This window comes from Ovis canadensis, chromosome 16 (assembly GCF_042477335.2).
Source record: "Ovis canadensis isolate MfBH-ARS-UI-01 breed Bighorn chromosome 16, ARS-UI_OviCan_v2, whole genome shotgun sequence".
In the NCBI taxonomy this organism is placed as follows: Eukaryota; Metazoa; Chordata; class Mammalia; order Artiodactyla; family Bovidae; genus Ovis; species Ovis canadensis.
The window spans coordinates 78,749,503-78,764,157 of NC_091260.1; the positions used below are offsets into that span (position 1 = coordinate 78,749,503).

General features: G+C 44.4%; 1 protein-coding gene across 1 annotated transcript in view; it reads right to left on the reverse strand.

The window, feature by feature from the left end:
• The window catches only part of ADCY2 (adenylate cyclase 2), a 463,502-nt gene that overhangs the window by 72,577 nt on the left and 376,270 nt on the right, over window positions 1-14,655 (reverse strand). The gene's annotated exons all lie outside the window — the stretch shown is intronic.

The following is a 14,655-nucleotide window of genomic DNA, read 5'->3' on the forward strand; positions in this document are numbered from 1 at the left end:
TCTTAACCATTTTTAAGTGCAGAGTTCAGCAGTGTTAATCTTATACACTTTGCTGTGTTGCCTTCCCAGGTGGTGCAGTTGATAAAGAATCTGCTTGCAAATGCAGGACACATGGGTTTGACCCCTGGGTTGAGAAGATCCTCTGGAGAAGGGAATGGTAACCCACTCTAGTCTCCTTGCCTTGAGAATTCCAAAGCCAAAGGAGCCTGGTGGCTACAGTGCATAGGGTTGCAAAAGAGTCAGACACAGTGGAAGTGGCTGAGCTTGCACCCATGTACACTACGGGATGAGATGGTTAGAAAGGCAACCAGCCCTGTGGCTGGGGAATCAAGCCCCACAGCTGTGAGACTTTCTGCAAATTACTGACCCTCTCTGGCCTTGGTTTCTTCATCTCTGAAATAAGAATAACAACAGTACCTGCCTCTTTGGTTTTTAAGAGATTTAAATGAGCTACATAAGGTGCCCAAAACAAGACATATGTATTAGTTTTTCTTATTTGTGAAGAAAACATATTTCTCAGGAACATTTCAGTGACTAAAAATCTATTTGCCTTATATCTGCATGCATGTTAAGTCGCTTCAGTCTTGTCCAGCTCTTCGTGACCCCATGGACTATAAACCGCCAGGCTTCTCTGCCTACGGGATTCTCCAGGAAAGAATACTGGAGTGGGTTGTCTTGCCCTCCTCCAGGGGATCTTCCCAACCCAGGGATTGAACCTGTGTCTCTTACCTCTCCTGCATTGGCAGCAGGGAGGTTCTTTACCACTAGCACCACCTGGAAAACCCTAGATGAACATAAAAACCACTTTTTTCTCTCCTTTTTACTATAGTTTTTTCCCCTCCAGCTCCTGGTCTAAAGAGATGCAGAACATCTGTCTATAGCATCTAACCCCTGTGATGTGGAATCCCAGGGCTCACTCTTTGGGCAGAGTCTCCTGGGACCTCCTCTGATTTCTCCTACAGCCTGTCTGGAGGGATGAGCCAATGCTGCCCTGGGCTCCAGGGGCTGAACGTCAGGCTAGCAGCCAGGCTCTGCAGAGCATCTTCCTGTTAGCAAGTCATGGGGAGCCAGATTTATGCCTTAAGTTTCTTCTCCAAAGCATGGTTTGAATGGGGGTTGGTGATGTCCTTAAATCTGTTGTCTGAAGAGAGGCCCTTCAATGCTGTGAACATGTGGTATCATTCAGGATGACACAGCTGGAGGACGCTCACCTGAAAGAGTATCATCCTTCTAGCACATCCTACACTGAATAATATTAATACCATAAGCCACAGTGTTTTTGAACTGTGGTGTTGGAAAAGACTCTTGAGAGTCCCTTGGACTGCAAGGAGATCCAACCAGTCCATCCTAAAGGACATCAGGCCTGAATATTCATTGGAAGGACTGATGTTGAAGCTGAAACTCCAATACTTTGGCCACCTGATGCGAAGAGGAGACTCATTGGAAAAGACCCTGATGCTGGGAGGGATTGAGGGTGGGAGGAGAAGGGGACGATAGAGGATGAGATGGTTGGATGGCATCACCGAATCAATGGAAATGAGTCTGGGTAGACTATGGGAGTTGGCAATGGACAGGGAGGCCTGGCGTGCTGCGGTCCATGGGGTCGCAAAGAGTCGGACACAACCGAGGGACTGAATTGAAGCCACAGTCATATCTGTATTTGGGAGGAGAAGCTGTAACAGAGTGTAAAGAGCAGAGATTCAAAAGAATATCATAGTCATCCAGCTCATATTAAAATAGAAGATGATGCATTTGGCTGGATCCTGGAAAATGAAGACAATATTTATGTGTTTGCATCCTAATTGACTAAGATTAGGGTTTCTATTTAAAAGAAAATTATTAAAACGGATGCTTTTGTGTCTGTACACAGAAACTGTCAATAGATATGATAATAAAAATCTTAAGAGCAGAAAACACAAAACCGCTGATTTAAGAGAGGGTTTAACTCTAGCTCAGATTCCGTGTTGCAGTCAATTAGGTAAAATATCTAGTTATTACACAAACATATTGTTGAAATTGTAAAATTTTAAAAATTGCTGTTTGAATTTTTAGAGCAATGCATGGTGATGGTATTGCCAAATATGCCAGCTAATGGGACTATGTCATGTTCCGCTCATAGACGAGGCATGTGCTGAAGCAGATGTGGGCAGACCCACACGTTTTTCTGCTCCTGTGACACACTGGGCAAAATGACACAGTGGTGGCCCTAGAAACTACTGCCTCCGTTTGCCTACTGAATACATGGCAGACTGTCCCGGAAATCTGCCATGGTCCTATTCAGTCCTGCAAAGAGCGATCTCCTTAAAGCTGCTCACTAAAGATGCACGGGTTTGGTGCGCACTGGGCCCCAGGCACCAGATTCAGAATGAAGCGGGTTCATTTCCGTCTCTGTTTAGTCTTCCTGTGTGCCTCCAAGCCCTCATACGCAATCATTCTTTAACCTATTATGCCATATACTCATTGTTTTCCAGGCCACAGAGGCAGGCAGCCGCCCCTATCTTTTCATCTCTTCATCAAATCGAGGCAAAGTAAATACAACTGTTCTGAAACATGAAAACTGGTAACACTGCTGGTGCCAAGGGCAAGGATCCAGACAGTGGTGCTGGGGATACAGATCCTGAACGATAAAGACAGCGCGGGGAGAAGAGGAGGAAGAGGAAGACAGAAACAGGAGAAGAAACCAACGACGGGGAAAGGAGAAAAAGACTAAAAACTTACAGCAGAGAGGATCTGACTGAGGAGAACGGGAACACTGATTTCATTTGTTGCTCTGAATAAAAATTACAGTGTATGTCCTAACCTGATAATTTAGTTTAGTTTATTCTGTTTTGGGTTAAGTATTCAAATAAACTCCCTGATGGATAAATAGTTTATCAAAATTTACACCATCCTAATGAGACATTCGGAGAAGGCAATGGCACCCCACTCCAGCACTCTTGCCTGGAAAATCCCATGGATGGAGGAGCCTGGTGGGCTACACAGTCCATGGGGTCGCTAAGAGTTGGATACAACTGAGTGACTTCACTTTCACTTTTCACTTTCATGCATTGGAGAAGGAAATGGCAACCCACTCCAGTGTTCTTGCCTGGAGAATCCCAGGGACGGGGGAGCCTGGTGGGCTGCCATCTACAGGATCTTGCAGAGTCAGACACGACTGAAGTGACTTAGCAGCAGCAGCAGCAATGAGACATTGGGCTTCCCTGGTGCTCAGATGTTAAAGATTCTGCCTGCAATGCAGAAGACCTGGGTTCGATCCCTGGGTTGGGAAGATACCCTGGAGGAGGAATCGAAAATCCACTCCAGTATTCTTGCCTGGGGAATTCCATGGACAGAGGAGCCTGTCAGGCTATAGGCCACAGGGTTGCAAAGAGTCGGACACGACTGAGCAACTAATATATAACAAGACATTACAGGCCTCCCAGGTAGAACCGCAGAAGAAAATCCACCTGCCAATCTTGGAGGTGAAGGAGATGAAAGAGATGCAGGTTCGATTCCTGGGTCGGGAAGATCCCCTGGTATAGGAAATGGCAACCCACTCCAGTATTCTTGCCTGCAGAATCCCATGGACAGAGGAGCCTGGAGGGCCACAGTCCATGGGATAGCAAACAGTGGGACATGACTGAGCGCGCGCGCACACACGCGCACACACACACACACACACACAGTGAGACATTATAAATGATACCACCTCAAAGAATATTGTGGCATTTATTTAGAACATCCTCTTCATATGAAGATGAGAGCAAGCCTGCTATCAGCTCAGGGTAATCATTCTATTTGATCTTTGGTTTAATCACCAGCATCGTTTCTGCCAAATCTGTTTCTTCTCTGTCTAGGGATCATCGGTGAGGCTCACTGTATCATATGATTGTCTCTTATTACCTAGAGCAAGCTCACTGAGCATCTTCTAGAAATGCTCTTGGCTGTTAATGCCACATCCATCCACTGATCAATATGGAATTGGTGCTAAGTGTAGTGGGAGAGGCAGAAGGGGGAAGAATATAAACGTACGTGAAAACCATGGAGTTGGTGCCGGGGACGGTGAGCAGTGTGGGTTGCTAGAAAGAGTCTGGAATGAATGCTAATGTCTTCACCCCAGTACAGGCAGAAGATTCTCCATGTAAAAATAACATGTTCATACACGGTGTTTTGGATTAAAAACGAAGAAAAAAAATATCTCTGCCAAAAATATTTCCTGTTCCTTCCTTCCTGTCTTCCTTTTTTGTTTTTTGAAACGTCTGCATTGGAAACAGCAGGTAGTCTCTGCAGTCCTAGAATTCCTCACCATTCGGTTTGATAATTATTAAAGCAGATTGGGTTTGCAGTCTCATTAGTTTGTTCCTTTTAAAAATAAAACGAGGTACCCGCAAAGAAGTCGCCGCTTATATAAACTGAAATGTAACAAAGTGAGAGACATTTCAGAAAGTTTTAAATGTATCACAGTGGTTCGGTAACAAACATTTATCATTAGAAAAATAGAAATCCTCTTGTGTGAAAACTATGGTGAAGCTGGTCATGTAAACATGCGCTTTTGTGTATTTGTCTCAAGGAACACCTACCGTGGCATTTTAATTGGGCAAGCACTCTCACTGTCATGCAGCAATAATTACTCCATGCATTTGCTGTCACAGAGACTGATGTGTCTACTTTATTATTTAATGTGCTTGGACTTCCCACAGGCTTTTATTTCAATCAATCATATAGACCCTGAGGCTGGGAAAGACTGAAGGCAAAAAGAGAAGGCGGATGCCAGAGGATGAGATGGTTGGATGGCATCACCGACTCAGTGGACATGAGTTTGAGCAAACTCTGGCAGATACTGGCAGACAGAGGAGCCTGGTACGCTGCAGGCCATGGGGTCAGAGTTGAACGCGACTTAGTGACTGAACAACAACAAATATTTTACAAAATCATCCTGTTTCTCTCACACGGCTCGGCTGAGCCATATTCCTCTGTTATTTATCCACTGGGTGGCTCTCACAGCACCATCTATATCGTGTTAGTGAAGTGAAGTTGCTCAGTTGTGTCGACTCTTCAAGACCCCAGGGACTGTAATCTACCAGGCTTCTCCATTCATGGGATTTCCCAGGCAAGAGCACTGGAGTGGGTGCCATCGCCTTCATCGTATTCTCTTTGCCTAAATGCTTGCCTCTGGCCTCTTGGAGACCTGGTGGAGCCACCTCACAACTTGTGTGTGTGTGTGTGTGTGTGTGTGTGTGTGTGTTTGCCACACTGCACAACTTGTGGGATTTTGGTTCCCTTACCAGGGATCAAACCCAGGTCCTTAGCAGCGAAAGCATTGAGTCCTAATCACTGGACCGCCAGCGAATTCCCATCACAATCCTTGTATTCCTAGAGGCAGCCCAGGATTCAGCGAATAGAACTCAACAGATGCTCGCTGAGAAAGCTCACTGTCTTAACAGTGGATGCAGAGAGGAATTCCTAGGGGTGTAAAACAAAGAAGGAGGCTACTGATAGAAGGATGCAGACTGTGGGACTGGCCCCAGAGTATCCTGGAACTGAACATCACTGGGCTGGGCTTTTGATGCCCACAGGGAAAAGATGTTGTCTTGGGTCTGCAACAGGTGGGCAGCTGGGACCAAGACTGCTGAATAAAACCAGAAGCCTCAGAAGGCTATTCTCTCCAAGTAGAGAAGTCTAGAAAGTCCATACTCTAGACCAAGAAAGTATAAATAAACTTCCAATGCAAACTCAGACTCTAAATATGGGTGTTGGTTTTGAAATCATATTTATCTGCTTCATAATGAGAATCTCAAGGTGAGTGGTTACTGATCAGACCAAAAACCAGAGAAAGGTCTTGGGGCTGTGGCTGCAGCAAGAACAACGCTGCTTATGATGATGACACATCACATTGCAGGATGCAACGCACATACCAGTTGGGAAGGGGGCAGTCCCTACTGAACACGATCTCACAGCGAACAAAAACTACGAGCTACATAAGGGGCTTCCCAAGTGGCACAGTGGTAAAGAACCTGCCTGCCAGTGTAGGAGGTGAAAGAGACACGGGTTCGATTCCCAGGATGGGAAGATCCCCTGGAGAAGGAAATGGGAACCCACTCCAGTACGCTTGCCTGGAAAATTCCATGGATGGAGGAGTCTGGCTGGCTACAGTCCATGGGGTTGCTAAGAGTCAGACACGAATAAGCATGCACGCTTGCACCACGAGCTGCAGAATACAATGGACCGTACAAGGAAGAATCAACAGAAATAACAGATAATAGAATGAGTATCATAAGATTCACAAATCAATCTGAAGTAGTCTATAAAATAAGATTAAATTTAAAAAATCCATGGATTAGAGTTCATAATGATAAGCAGTTAAGAGAAAGTAACAGGTTTACTTTATAAATGAGTTCCACAGACTCTTTAGCAACAAACATGTAGATATGGAGATTAAATACTCAATAGTTATGCTGAAGAGGGTAAGATAGCTCTAAGGAGACAACCCATAAAATAGCGCAGAAATACAGAGATAAAATGTATGCAGTTAAGGCACAGAAGGTTCAATAAGAAGACTGAACATACTTGGAATGAAAGTTCGAGAAAAAATAGAACAGAAAGACTGAGAAAAAGGCGAAATACAGGGAAATATGGGACAATGCCGTCATGGACCTGGAACAGAATATGAACTCTATAGTCGAGATGAGGCACTGAGTCACGTCAAGGTGAAAGACAAGCAAATCTCTTCCTCAATACAAAGAATCTGTTGCCCAGGACACAGAGCGAGTTCTACAAAAACAGAGAAAGAACATCTCATCAAGGATCACAATCAGACTAGATTTCTCCTCAGCACATTCAAATCCAAGAAAATATGGACTCATGTTTTCAAAATGTTAGCAACATTATCGTAAAGGATTGGTCAAAGAGGCTGTTTTCCTTTTTTTTTTTAATATAAAAGCTGATTGGGGTATATTATATATAGGCTCTCACGGAGAAGATTACAAGAGGAATAATCCTATGAAATATGAACGCTGCACCCGGAGGAAGGCATGACATTCAGAAGAACGTGAACAAAGAGACCATTAAACCAGAGTGCCGATAACAATGAATAACACAGAAAAATCTAGACAACGTTGGAGGGACAACGGAAAAGGGTTAGAGCATGGTGCCTGCATTTTTCAACAAGAAGATGGAGACAATAATGGACCCGGTGAGAAATATGCATGTCACACATTTTATGTTGATCCCTGAAAGAAAAGACGAGGCTGTGTAACTGCCCAGTCACTAGACGGAATAGAGGAGACTCAATAAGCTCCATTTGTCCAGGAGATGACAGGAGAAGAGGAAACATAAACAGAAGCAAAAACATATATGGTGGATTAAAAAAAGCAAAAGACGACTAGCAATAATTGTAATACACATAAATGTATTATGCTTGCCAGCTAAAAGAAAAAGACTCTTGGATCAGAGAACATAACATACTCTTAGATGTTGTTTACAAGAGACACACCTATATAGCAAGGAAAAGCCGAACAAGAAGATGGGGAAAATACTAACCAAGAGAAAGCTGGCAGGCTTATATTGATATCGGAGAAAACAGACTTCAAGGGAAAAACACTCCTGTGGGTAGGAGGCTTTTCTATCAGCTGGCATGTGGCCTATTTTCTGTCCCCAGGACTGTCTCTATATTTGTGCTTTCATCTCTGCTGGGAACAAGGTTGGTGGGCTGATACTGTGTTATCTCTGCCATACAAAGTGGCAAGAAAGCCACACGGAGAGAAAAATTTCTCCTGACATTTTCTAACATTTTCATTTGCTGAATCTGGCATAGTTCTTCTAAAAGACATTTCATCAAGAAGGCTTTTGTGGGAGGCGTCTTTGTTATTTATGGTTACATCTCTTGTGTTTCTTGCAGAGGTTTCAGTCTACTTCAGGTAGTTTAGAAAAGTTAAACTTGGCAATAAAAATGCACTTATTTTTATTACTACCATGGTGATGACAGCTATTATTATTTTTTATTGCTGATTGTTATGGAAATGTAAACTTGAATCTTATTCTGCATCTTAGTTTCTACTCAGATAAAATGGATTGTTTTGATTATCAAATAAAATAATACGTAATGAAAACACTTTGAAGGGCTTTCATATATGTGAAAATATTTTGCAAGTATTACTATAAACTTTCTTACTTAGAATATTTTGAGTCTAAATTGACTTATAAATGAAATAATGAAATTTTTTCTCTGTCTTACTGAATGTATTTTAAGATGGAGTTATACCTTGTCCAAAATCCAGTTTTACATAAACTAGGTCAACAGCTGAATATACTGGAAAACTAGACAAGAGGCCACTGTGAATTAGGTTCTGTGTGATGTTATCTTGCCTGACTTTTTTTGCCTTTGAGCCACTGATGCTTAGCAATCACTACGAGGCTGCTTCAGTACCACGATGGTCCACAACCAGGACGGTGGACATTCCTCTTCAGCACTTGCCAGTGTCTCTCCACACACAGTCCAGCATCCTCTGGAACTCGCCTCCAATTTAGTACAAGGATTCTAAGGCTTCTTCCCAAAGGCTCCAAAACCTACTTGTTGTATAGTAACACTTCAGGGCAAGTTATGAAACCTCTGGACCTTCTCTTTCATTAACTGTAGAATGAGCCTTCCCTCCAAGGACTCTTGTGTGGATAAATGAGCCAGTTTACATAAACTGCCTAGCAGAGTTAAGTCTTCACTTTTAATATAATACAACATTTATCATTTGTAAACTGCAATGAGGTCAGATGTAGAACTATTCACGGATCTCGCCTGTCATAAGCAGTCTACATTGGTTCTGAAGGTTCTTATCCAAGAACAGGGAACTTCTGCAGATCTTGTGGTCCTCATATTCCTGACCATGACCCAAAGTCTCCATCTGCTTCCTCAAGGGATCTACTTATGACTCCTGCAGTATTTTTCATGCAGGGAAACTTTTCTTTTAAATAAGTAGAAATGGAAACTCATGGAAATGAACCTCATCTCGGGCCCTGGGTCCCTCATCCCCCAAGTGCAGACCTGGACAAGGTTATCTCTCAGTTCCCTTTCAGATCTCAAGATTACGACTCTGAAATGCTAACCAGCATTTGCTGTAGAAAACCAAGGACCTCACAGGAGAACTGATGCAGAGGCGCTGAAGGAGACCTGACAAGTAAGCACACAGGATGCTGGCCCAGGATGCTGGCAGGCCAGGAGCCTGTCAGAACTGGGAGTAGGGATGCGGCAACTGCGAGCTGGATTCAGAACTGGGAGCTTGGGAGAGGTCAAGTCTGGGTGAGGATGGGGTGGGGCTTCTCTCAGCAGTGGGGCCAGGTGGTTGCATTTGCAACCCAACATTCCTTCAAGCTGCTGCCGCTGCCAAGTCACTTCAGTTGTGCGTGCGACCCCACAGACGGCAGCCCACCAGGCTCCCCCGTCCCTGGGATTCTCCAGGCAAGAACACTGGAGTGGGGTGCCATTTCCTTCTCCAATGCATGAAAGTGAAAAGTGAAAGTGAAGTAGTTCAGTCGTGTCCGACTCTTTGCGACTCATTAAATACTTTGTGTTTCAAGTGTCTGGAACAGTCAGTGAACAAAACAAGGCTGAGATGAGCTCATTGAAGATTTTTTTTTTCGCCTAAAAGAATACTTATATGCAGAGTACATCATGAGAAACACTGGACTGGAGGAAACACAAGCTGGAATCAAGATTGCCGGGAGAAATATCAATAACCTCAGATATGCAGATGACACCACCCTTATGGTAGAAAGTGAAGAGGAACTAAAAAGCCTCTTGATCAAAGTGAAAGAAGAGAGTGAAAAAGTTGGCTTAAAGCTCAACATTCAGAAAACGAAGATCATGGCGTCTGGTCCTATCACTTCATGGGAAATAGATGGGGAAACAGTGGAAACAGTGTCAGACTTTATTTTTTTGGGCTCCAAAATCACTGCAGATGGTGACTGCAGCCATGAAATTAAAAGACGCTTACTCCTTGGAAGAAAAGTTATGACCAACCTAGACAGCATATTCAAAAGCAGACATTACTTTGCCGACTAAGGTCTGTCTAGTCAAGGCTATGGTTTTTCCTGTGGTCATGTATGGATGTGAGAGTTGGACTGTGAAGAAGGCTGAGCGCCGAAGAATTGATGCTTTTGGACTGTGGTGTTGGAGAAGACTCTTGAGAATCCCTTGGACTGCAAGGAGATCCAACCAGTCCATTCTGAAGGAGATCAGCCCTGGGATTTCTTTGGAAGGAATGATGCTAACGCTGAAACTCCAATACTTTGGCCACCTCATGTGAAGAGTTGACTCAATGGAAAAGACTCTCATGCTGGGAGCGACTGGGGGCAGGAGGAGAAGGGGACGACAGAGGATGAGATGGCTGGATGGCATCACGGACTCGATGGACGTGAGTCTGAGTGAACTCCGGGAGTTGGTGATGGACAGGGAGGCCTGGCGTGCTGCGGTTCATGGGGTCGCAAAGAGTCAGACACGACTGAGCGACTGAACTGAACTGAACTGAAAAGAATACAAATAGGAAGCCCAACAAGCAGGCACTAGGTGGAAAAGGCTAGTTTTCCTTTTGCTAATTTTCTTCAGAATTAGCTGGTGAAGGTCACAAAATTGTTTCCAATGGAAGAGCCAGCCCGAGGCACTTCAGAGTCAAGGAATCATGGCACAGGTCAGAAGGAATTTCAGTGCAGCAGGATGAGGGCTGTGGACTCCATACATTCTTATGCACACCAAGCCCATCCCCACCCCGGGCATCTAGAGGAAGGAGAACGATCAGGGCTCACAGGGAACATAACTGCCTGAGGATGAACACGGGAGCCGGGTGGTGAGACAGAGGAGGTGTTACTTGGATCCCAAGAGCAGAAGAAGGGAAAAAGAACCTCATGGAAATGACGGACATCCAATAATGCTGACTTGTGTGTGTGCGCGCCAAATCCCTTCAGTCATATCCGATGCTTTGCGACCCTATGGACCACTCCACTGTCCATGAGATTCTCCAGGCAAGAATACTAGAGTGGGTTGCCGTGCCCTCCTCCAGGAGATTTTCCTGACTCAGGGATCGAACCTGAGTCTGCTATGTCTCCTGCATGGGCAGGTGGGCGATTTACTACTAGCGCCACCTGGGAAGCCCAAATGTTTACTTAGCATGCACTTATTATAAACATATCTACATGTCCAGCATTCTGCTAGATTCACTGGGAGATAGAAAGCAAGTGAAGGAAACAACCCTGGTCTTAAGGATCCTGTTACATACCAGCAGAAACCGCAGACACACTCAGCAGAAACTTTTTAAAAAGGGGATCAAAGGGATGTCACTTATTGAGTGCTAAACAACATGGCACAGACCCGGTGTCCCATGGTGCTTCAAGAAGGGCCCATCACAGGGGCTGGTGAGGTTCCCGAGAAAGTTTCCAGGAAGGTGAGCAGGTGCAGAACCCACCTCCATGGGCAAGAACTGAGACGTGGGCAATGTGTGTGTGGGGGGGTTGATCGCTTCTGGAAGAGCCTGGGGATGGGGTGGACTGGCAGTAACCAGAGTGGATGGAAAGGCGTGGCTTCTCACAACAATCAGGAACAGATTCCCTGACGTTTTTCTCTGAATGAGTCACTGAACTAATACCACTTTTTTTTTTTAATCAATAGGAAAAAAACTGCGTTTGATTTATCACTCTTTATTTTTTACCCATTTTGATTAGGGGCTTCCCTGGTGGCTCAGAGGGTAAAGTATCTGCCTACAATGCGGGAGATCTGGGTTTGACCCCTGGGTCAGGAAGATCCCCTGGAGAAGGAAATGGCAACCTACTCCAGTACTCTTATCTGGAAAATCCCAGGAACTGAGAAGCCTGGTAGGCTACAGTCCATGGGATTGCAAAGAGTCGGACATGACTGCGTGACTTCACTTTCACTTCACCTTTTTATTAAACCCAGCTGGTCAATGACCTATCAACTTTACTTACTTGTGCTGCACTTTTTGTGCAAAAGATGATAATAAAGGTAAAACTTTTGGAGGAAAAAAAATATCTGCCAGGCTTACCTTTTCTCCACCTCCTTTACAGAAGTATTTTGATTTCACTTTTCATAGAGAGAATTTAATATCAATATTAGCACTGATACTGCCTTTGGCATTAAATTTTCAGAAGGTTAACATAAGTCAGTAGAACATGAGCATGGGATATTCAGTAGTCTTTCATAAACCCAGTATTTAATCCATAAAAAAGGACAAATCACAATAAAATCTCATACTTCTCCATGACCACTGTGGAATATTTGTTATATACGTAGGCTTTTTACTTCTTCAATTTAAATTTATTCTTTGTAGAGGGACACTAAGTATTACATTAAATGTCATGTGTAAGAATGGTAATTTAAAAAAAAGAAGCAAGCATTTATCATTTTGATCTTTGTTCTAAACACTCATATTAATTTTAAAAAGTTAATGCTGGTTTCTGTTGCCTAAAATACAGGTTTGTCTAAAGTGCTCTAAGAATCAGTTCAGTTTAGTTCAGTCGCTCAGTCGTGTCAGACTCTTTGCGACCCCATGAATGCTGCTGCTGCTGCTGCTAAGTCGCTTCAGTCGTGTCCGACTCTGTGCGACCCCATAGACGGCAGCCCACCAGGCTCCCCCGTCCCTGGGATTCTCCAGGCAAGAACACTGGAGTGGGTTGGCATTTCCTTCTCCAATGCATGAAAGTGAAAAGTGAAAGTGAAGTCTCTCAGTCATGTCCGACTCTTTGCAACCCCATGGACTGCAGCCCACCAGGCTCCTCCGCCCATGGGATTTTCTAGGCAAGAGTACTGGAGTGGGGTGCCATTGCCTTCTCTGACCCCATGAATAGGCACTCTAAAAGATGCAGTGATGGAAAATAATAGTAGTTGCTGTTTGTTGAAAATCTGTCAGTATCCTGTTAGGTACTTTCATGGCTTGGGGTCCTTCCTGTAAGAGCCTCAGGGTGATCAAAGTTCAACATTCCTGGCTTCTGGTTCCTCCTAGAAATCAGAGCCTTCCCTGGGGGAAGCCGTCCCTCGGGACGATCTCCAATCGTCCCAAGAAACTTTAAAGATGGTTGTTCTCCAAATTTCGTGTGAGTAAATCCTGGTTTGGAAAAGACAACAAGAATCTCAACGGTGACGTGTAGTTTTTGATTGCATTTGGAGGATCGAATAGAAAGCACATTTAAAGCCTTTGTGCAATACCATGTTTGATGTTGTGTGTTAAAAAAAAAATCCTTACAGACTATTTTAAAGAGTGAAAAGGACCTCCCAGAGGAACCAGAAGAATTCCTTCTTTAATTTTACCAGGGTTACACGTGGACTAAGGATCACAAGTGGCCAGCAGGGGGAGACTCGGGCACGGATCCTATCCATTCAAGTTGAGAGGGACCAGATGTCTCTAAGCTTGGTCTTCCTGACCACTTTGGCAAAGCACAGGCTTCCCCCCGGGAGGAGGTAAACATCGGTTCATTTGCAGCCTTGAACTTTTCTCTTTGGGACAACGCAGAGTTAAAAAGAACTTTGTAGCATCTGGTGTGTGGGCATTAGAATCTTGGGACGCCCCCAGGGAAGGCTCCGGTTTCTAGGAGGAACCAGAAGCCAGGAATGTTGAATTTTGATCACCCTGAGGCTCTTACAGGAAGGACCCCAAGCCATGAAAGTTCAACACTGTGGTCAGATTATAGCCGGGCTGAGAGGGGAGATGTTACTGAACTTTCTCACCAAGGCAGGAAAGTTGCCCCAGGGATTCTCCCTTCCTGCTCTGTGTTTCTTTTTTATAGCAACTTAGTGGACCAGATGGTAAGGAATCTGCCTGCAATATGGGAGACCCAGATTGATCCCTGGGTTGGGAAGATTCCCTGGAGAAGGCAATGGCAACCCACTCCAATATTCTTGCCTGGAGAATTCCATGCACAGAGGAGCCGGGCAGGCTACAGTCCATGGGGTTGCAAAGAGTCAGACATGACTGTGTGACTGACACTTTCACTTTCAGTGGAAAGAAAAGACAGTCTGAAACCCTAACTATTCTCCTGCCACCCTCAAGACTGGATTCCAAGAAAACGGGAAGTATGTCTACTCAGACACAAGGATATACACAGCTTTAATGAGAGAAGGGTTTAGATTTCCAACAGAACCACAGATGATCATCCCCCTTCTGAAAACTGGAGAACACAGGCTGCAGGAGTCTTCGGGGAGTCAGGAAGAGAAAGGGTGGAGTGTGTGTGCATCTCCATCCAAGGGAAATCTGCACATAGATAGTCAGACTTCCTCGTATGTTAGGAATTCCTTGCATCTCAGAACTTGACAAAGATCCCCATGGTCAACAGTTACTCCGTCTTCTCTACAACCTGTGAGGTCTTCAGGGGATTTTTAAGTGACTTGAGATGCCGTGTGTGCATTTGAGGAAATCAGAAACCACAGTCTTACTTTTGGAAGAGTTTCCAATCCAATTGGAAACATTCAAACTATGATATAGCAAACAGAACCCACCAAAGTCTGCAAAGGTCCAGGGCAGAAGGGTGCAGCATCTACTGTCCAGAGGCAGAGACACGCTTTGGAATCTTAATCCTTTTTTTGGCCAAATGATGCCATATATCAGACCAGAATGCACCCATGCTTGGCCTCTGGTTCAGTCCTGTTTCAACTCATTTCCAGTGAACAAAATGAAACCTTTACTA